Source organism: Sparus aurata, chromosome 21 (assembly GCF_900880675.1).
Source record: "Sparus aurata chromosome 21, fSpaAur1.1, whole genome shotgun sequence".
NCBI classification, from domain to species: Eukaryota; Metazoa; Chordata; class Actinopteri; order Spariformes; family Sparidae; genus Sparus; species Sparus aurata.
Genome location: NC_044207.1, coordinates 3,993,471 through 4,001,806, shown reverse-complemented (window position 1 = coordinate 4,001,806; position 8,336 = coordinate 3,993,471).

Below are 8,336 nucleotides of genomic sequence, written 5' to 3'. Positions count from 1 at the left end.
TATCATGAGCATCATCATAGGGACTAACCCAAGTGTCTGTGCTCACATTTAGATTTCACTTGTTAGAGGTCTTGTGAATTGTGTCGGTTAGATTACAAGACCTACAATATTTAATATACAATACATGGAGGAGAACTGAGGCCACATATGAAGAAATGCTGGGTTTATTTCAGAAAGAAAAAACAATCTAAATTTTGAGAAAAAAATGTCAGAATTAGGAGTTTAAACTCAAGTATGGGGGGGGGGGTCAGAAAAGCACATTTCAGGCTTAAAGCTCTGCAAACATAAAAAGACAAAGGAGAGTTCAACCTGCCAAATCTTCAGTAGTATGATTGTGTATTCACCATGTGGACATCTTGGAATACAGTCAGAACTTACCAGCCTGAACCATACTTCCTCTGACATCACATCCGAGGTGGGAGGCTCAAATGTTGTACACCATACATATCAGTGTTCCAGGTCGCACAGGGAATCAGGGAAGACAAGTTGTTACCACTTAACTGCTTCCTGATTGATCACTCGCTGAAAAGATGATGGATAATGAATAACTGGAGGGCCATATAACAAGGTAAAACAACATGAGTGATGACCCATCAGCCTCCTTTAGACAGCAGCTAACATTAAGCACTCAACCACTTTCTAGCTAACATTACTGTTCAATAGTGTTACAAGACATGAAAGGAAATGTGTAAATGAATTCTAAAATATCAACACATTTTTATTTAGGCATGTAGGTGAATTGCACTGGATGCAATTAGACTAATGTTAACTTGGAAGCTGTTGAAATGCTTACTTTAGCAAATGGGTTATTAAATGTGTTTTTTATACCTTGAAGCACATCCTGATTCTATGCACAGCCATTCACACACAACAATGAAACAGCCAGTGGGGAAAATTCTGGATTCAGTTCATTCTAGTCGTCAAATTAAAGCACTTTCATTACAACATCAAAACCATGTTTAGTGCGTCGCCCTAGAGGTTTGAGAGTCCAACTATCACCTTGGTTAGAATCTGGTTGGGGTCCTTTGTTCCTAATCTCTCTCTTCTGTCCTTTCATGCCAGATCTGTATTGTTTCATCTTTAATGATATAAAATGAAAGAGAGAATGATGAGGTGTTGACTTATCATTGATAGTTTGTCCTCAAACACACAATCAGAACTCAGTTTCATCATGAGCTACAGTGGCTCTGACTTGGCTTGCGATTGGTCCACTGCTTGGCACTGTGTGAAGTCATCCACTTAGTCTGGATGGAGAGCGAAACGCACAGGGTGCAATAATTAATTTGGTCATCATGATGAATCATGAAGAATCGGAACAGGTCCCTCCACAGCAAAGATGTGTTTACTCAAAAGTACACATACAGCCAGCTGAATAACGGCCTGCTGACTCTCAGCCAACAGTGTTACTGGTGTATCCAACATGTTGGCTGGAGAGGGATGGTAGAGCAACAGTCACTTTTCCATACATTACTATCTGTTTCTAGTTTGCTCATAGCTCAACTTGATCACTCGTATATTTGACCAACTGAAAGTTTGAGTATAATTTGTATGGGTGTGGAGGCAGGTGTCAAGTCATTTACAATACACGGGTTACCTGAAGCTAAAGTCAACTAATTTGCTGCTGAGGGCCCTGCAGTCTCCAGGGGGCCTGAAGAAGCAAATCCTGTTCTGTTTAAGTCATCAGTTCATTAAAATGTACACACAACACTTGGGTTCATTGTCATGACCATTTTCACTTCTGAATCAGCAGTAAATATTATCATAGAAATGTAAAAACTAAGGTTGGCTGGTCAGAATACAGTTTTACACAGAAAAGGTTATGGGCCACTGTAGAAATTCTCATTCTCATTACTCTGAGAAAAATGTCATAATTCTGGCTTTAATCCCAAAAGTCAGTTTTTTTCCTCAGAACTCCTTTTCCAGGAAATAAAGGCCACATTATGAGGAAAAATAAAATCAGAATTCTTTAGACTCTGATTTTAGCCATGTTCTTCTTTTTTAGGAATTCAAATACATTTTGTGTGGCCTCTTCACATTCTGGTGATACATTTTGATTTTTTGTTCTGTTTTATAATTAATTTATTGAAGAGTGGAGGGCTGCACATTACATAAATTAAATACAACTATTGTAAAAATGTCAGCCTTTCATATATATATATATATATATATATATATATATATATATATATATATATATATATATATATATATATATATATATATATATAATAAAAACATTACATTTACATTTAGGGCAGATGCTTTTGTCCAAAGTGACTTACAAGAAATACATTTGTCACAAGAAAGACGCCATAACATATCACCATGGATGAAGTAAAAAGAAAAAGAATAGAAACAATTTAAGCCCTCATCTGAGCATAGTAACTGCTATTTATCAAGGATTATTATCAACACTGCTAATGTAATAAAGATTGGGGTTTCAGAGCTCCCTCTGCATGCTTAAATGTGTTGCTGTCATTAGTAAAAAGGAGGTGCCTACCCACAGCCCTCTCAGCCTGCTGGTCCCCACATCAGCTGCACATCAGTTACTCTCAAGCCTGTCTGACTGACAAAAGATTTTCGAAGAGGAGGGTGTGTGACAGAGCTCAACCACATCTTGCTTGCCTTCCACCTGCTGCCACCTATTGATGCATCACATAACTACAACAGGTCTGCATAAACCCATTTAATGGTGATCAGCTGGTTAGTACACCAAAGTAGTGAGCTAAATGGTTATGGGCGCTACAACTGCAGGAGACCACCAAGTGATGATTGTTAGTTAGTTAGTTTGTGTGTCTGTTTATTGGAGGCCACCACAGATGCACAGGTTACCGAGAAAATAATCATGTACAGTTAATGAAAACCTTACACTTTGCACATAAAAAACCTTATGAAAAACGAAAAAAACCAAAGCAAAGAAAACAACAACCACCCAAAAAAAACACCTAAAAAAGACTACATTTCCATGGAGGGACAGAGCCATACAAATTGCTAATAATAAAGTGATGAATAAAAACATGTAGTTCTTAGACTGATCTTTCAAAAAATGTTTTTTGTCTTATGATGAACTTTTCAAGTATATGTACACATCATTTATTCCAAACCTTTGATTACACTTAACAGCAGAATCATTTAGAGGAAATTACTGTATATTTGATTCAGAGACAGGTAGGTCCTAAATTTTCAGGTAAAGACACATGCTTTGTAATCAAGAATACATTTGATGAAGCAGGGTTTAAATTAGATAATGAATAATATTGTATTTGTGTTTAATTCAATCAATGTAAAATAATGTACAGAACTTGTTGGTTGGATTGATGGATGGATGGATGGATGGATGGATGGATGGATGCTCTGGCATATTTTCATAAATTACATTAATAGGCACTGCACCTGTCAAATAAAGTAATAAAATCAATTTTGCAATTAATGCAAAAAATACCAATAAAATGTGCCCTGTCCATTGCATATTAAATGTAAAATGTCATAACATAACATGCTTAGTTAAAGCTGCAGCTGCCAGAATATTTGAATGATACAGCTCCCAGGTCCCTCTTTCTTCCTCTCTGCTGCTGCAGCCCTGCCTTCAAAGCCCCTCCCTTAGAGGAGACTGCTGTGCACAAGCAGGCTTGTATCCACGGTAACATAGGACGCCAGATAACTAAGATGGCACATTCAAATTAACAACAAGAACAAAATAAACGTCCCGATTGTTCTATTTCCGATCAATACATCTAAATTACAAGGACGAGTGCCTCATGCAGATCACTATATCCTGAGTAACAATCAATATTCCTCACATCGCTGTAGATGGAGTTACCAGCTAATCAATACCTGGTGCAACGCCATGCTGCCTTTCTGAAGCAAGAGTAACGTTATTTCTCTAAACCAATTTAACTGCTTCAGAGTGTGCTGAACACAAACTAACGTTATAACTGCTGGTCACTTGAAAGACACTTTTGCTAACCAGTAGCCATAAAGACAGAGCTAAACACCAGAGTTAGCATCAGTGATGTGCACAGGGGGGGGGGCAGGGGCGGTCGCCCCCCCTTGTGACCCAGTTGATGAAAAACGCATGCTAAAGTGCCCTCTTGGTAGCCAAAACGCGTGCTAAACTGCCCTCTCGGCTGGAAAAAACACACTAAACTGCCCCCTTGGCTGGTTAAAACATGATAAACTGCCCTCTTGGTTGGCAAAAACGTGTGCTAAAGTGCCCTCTTGGGAGGCAAAAACGTGTGCTAAAGGTCCCACCTGGTTGGCAAATACAACTGCCCTCTTGGGTTGCAAAAACCCGTGCTAATGTGCCCTCTTGGGAGGCAAAAACACGTACTAAAAGTCCCACCTGGTTGGCAAAATACAACTGCCCTCTTGGGAGGCAAAAACGTGTGCTAATGTGCCCTCTTGGGAGGCAAAAACACGTACTAAAAGTCCCACCTGGTTGGCAAAATACAACTGCCCTCTTGGGAGGCAAAAACGCGTGCTAATGTGCCCTCTTGGGAGGCAAAAACACGTGCTAATGTGCCCTCTTGGGAGGAAAAAACACTTGCTAAAGGTCCCACCTGGTTGGCAAAATACAACTGCCCTCTTGGGAGGCAAAAAAACGCATGCTAAAGTGCCCTCCTGGTTAGCAAAACACACTAAACTGCCCTCTTGGGTGAAACAAACACTAAACTGCCCTCTTGGCTGGTTAAATCATGATAAAATGTCCACTTGGGTGGCAAAAGGGCGTCTTTAAGTGCCCTCCTCATTGGCAAAACACACTAAACTGTCCGCTTAGGTGAAAATAAAACACTTAATTGCTCTCTTGGGTGGTTAAAACAAGTTTAAGCGCACTCTCGGTTGGCAAAACATGATAACCTGCCCTCTAGTCTTGGGTGGTATGAACGCGTGCTTAAGTGCCCTCGTGGTTGGTAAAACACAAGTGCTCTCTGCCATTGCACTGCCATTGGATGGAGAATATTGATTCCAATTAAGGCATGCAAGCTTTCCCAGAGTCATTTTATGGTCTCAACAAGTTAAACCCTGTTTATGTTCAATACACTTTGTATTGCCATTAGCACATATTTTCTGTTTTTTTAAAATGTATTTATTTATTTCTTTTTTGCAAACGGCCGATGGGCTAATAAACTTTCTAGATTTTATTTTCAATTTACAATTTAGGCTAGGTCAGTTAGATTCATTGTATTTAGTATATTATGGAATAAATTGATAGCGGCTAGATGGATGGTAACTTAAGTTTTAAGAACACATTCCCGTTGTTAAAATAAGTCCATTCCATCCATTTAAGTATTCAGTTTTAGACACACTCGCTCTCAAATGGTCACATGTCAGTGGGGACTTAATACTGACTGAGGTGCAACTCGGCATCCTACTGCTGTGTGAGGTAGTAGCTAATACAGCAAGCTGTGTATTAAGTTACCAATGTTGCATTACTAAATACTAGTGTATGTAGCCTGGTGCTATTATTAGGTAGAGATGCCTATCACATGTTTAAGCCTAGGCTGAGGAGCTAGCCTAGCTAAGTCTTGCGGGAATAGCTTTTTAAAGCTTTTTTATTCTATTTTAATTTTTAAAAATGCTTTTCTTTAAAATGCCTTTTTAAGTGCACAGCTCAGTTGGAAACATATACAGTGGCTTGCAAAAGTATTCACCCCCCTTGAACTTTTCCAAATTTTGTCACGTTACAACCACAAACTTAATTGTATATTAATGAGATTTCATGTGATAGACCAACACAAAGTGGTGCATAATTGTGAAGTGGAAGGAAAATGATACAAGGTTTTCAAACATTTTTAAAAATAGAAAACTGAAAAGTGTGGTGTGCAAAAGTATTCACCCCACTTTACTCTGATACACTTAAATAAAATCCAGTGCAACCAATTGCCTTCAGAAGTCACCCAATTTAGTAAATGGAGTCCACCTGTGTGTAATCTAATCTCAGTGTAAATACAGCTGATCTGTGAAGGCCTCAGAGGTTTGCTAGAGAACATTATTGAACAAACAGCATCATCAAGCCCAACCAGACAGGTCAATGATAAAGTTGTGGAGAAGTTTAATAAAGCATGGTTAGGATATGGAAAAATAAGCTTTGAACATTTCACAGAGCACTGTTCAATCCATTGGATGGGAAGATGGATGGAGCCAAATACAGGACAATCTTGGAAGAAAACCTGTTAGAGTCTACAAAAGACTTGAGACTGGGGCGGAGGTTCACCTTCCAACAGGACAACGAGCCTAAACATACAGCCAGAGCTACAATGGAATGGTTTAGATCAAAAAATATTCATGTGTTAGAATGGTCCAGTCAAAGTCCAGACCTAAATCCAAGTGAGAATCTCTGGCAAGACTTGAAAATTGCTGTTCACAGACACTCTCCATCCAATCAGACTAAACTTGAGCTATTTTGCAAGAAGGAATGAGCAAATATTTCAGTCTCTATATGTGCATCGCTGGTAGAGTCTTACCCCGAAAGACTTGCAGCTGTCATTGCAGGGAAAGGAGGTTCTACAAAGTGTTGACTCAGGGGGGTAAATACTTTTGCACACCACACTTTTCTGTTTTTTATTTTAAAAAAATGTTTAAAAACCATGTATCATTTTCCTTCCACTTCACAGTTATGCACCATTTTGTGTTGGTCTATCACATAAAACCCCATTAAAATACATTTACATTTGTGGTTGTAACATGACAAAATGTGGAAAAGTTCAAGGGGGGTGAATACTTTTGCAAGCCACTGTATGTCCATGCTACATCATAGTTTGTTTCTTTTGAGGTGTCAAATAAATATTTTAAATGTGTATTGTTCCCTGTGTTTTTATCACAGAGCCCTATTGGGGCTCTGTTTAGTGTGAAGAAAACACACTAAACTCCAGAAGTTTTTTTTTTTAATCTATATCGAGCCAGAACTATATCTCACAGAACCAGTTTGGATTCTCTGGTGCTAATTTGGTGTTAAAATGCACTAGAATACAGGAAATGGCATCTACTTAATTGAAAATGTTCTGGGGGAGGACCCCCAAACCCCCCAGGGTTTTATTTCCTTAATACATCCATGTCTCTGTGTGTTCTTCACAGTCCAATGTTGAATCTACACAGTTCTCGTGGATGCTGATCCTAACTACAAATTAACTTGAGTAGTCTGTCTAGTTAGTCTGTTTTAAGGCTATATAATGTGCCATTTGTATAACATATAAACATGTCTAAAGTGCCCTCGGCAACACACAGAAGTTAGTGCCCTCTTCAGTGGTGAGAACGTGCTGTATGTGCCCTTTTTTTTCTTTTTGCCCCTGCCCTTCAAAAAGTCTGTGCACGCCACTGGTTAGCATTAAAGGTAACAAGCTAGATTCAGCAACGTAGCTCGACTGCGACATCGTACGGCCATATGCAGTATTGTGAGTATTATTGTAACCGCCGCCACCATAGCCTTGTGGTTAAAACATAGAATGAAACATATATCAAGCAGCGACCCTCTCTTGTCCATCAGAAAAGTCCTTATAAATCCAACAGCTCCCTCCACCTCTGAAATGACGCTCCGATGTTTGTCCTTGTTTCTCTGTGGCTCGTTTCAATTCTGTCTTTTTACACTGCTTTTCTTCGTCAGTCTGCTTATTTCTTCTCTTTGACGTGGGCAGTGGTGGGGCATTTTTCGGCTCTGTTGTTGTTGTCTGTTCTCTGCCTACAGTTTGTTTACTGTTTACAGTTTGAGCTTGAACATCTGACCAGGTAAGAGCAGACACTGCGGCTGCGCGGGGGAGGGGCACTGCCCAGTACCTGAGGCCTGTCCTATTCACGAGAATGATTGACACTTCTCAGACACTCCCCTTGGCTCTGATTGGTTGTATTGAGCCAGAGCGGTGGATTCTTGCAAATCAAATTAGACCCACGGACAGTGGATTTTTACACAGCTGACCTGTATTTTATGACAGTTTTAACAAATTCAACCCCCCCAAAAAATTACAAACTACAGCTTTAATGATAATTTGTTGATTCTAATAGTCAGTGGAAACATATTTTACAACCTGCACATATCTCGTAAAAACAGTGAAGTACACTGTTACAGCAGCTGACATGTTGAAGTTTATAGTGTAGCACATCTGCTCCCTCAGACCTGTGAACACACTTCAGTGTAACACTGTTGGAGGAACCAGTGTGACCATCAGCAGCGCTCAGTGCACAAGCTGTTGATCTGGAGCTGTCCTTGGTACTGAACGCCTCAATCCAATTAGCTCTCTCTCTCTCTCTCTCTCTCTCCTTCTCTCTCTCTCTCTCTCTCTCTCTCTCTCTCTCTCTCTCTCTCTCTCTCTCTCTCTCTCTCTCTCTCTCTCTCCCCCCCCCCC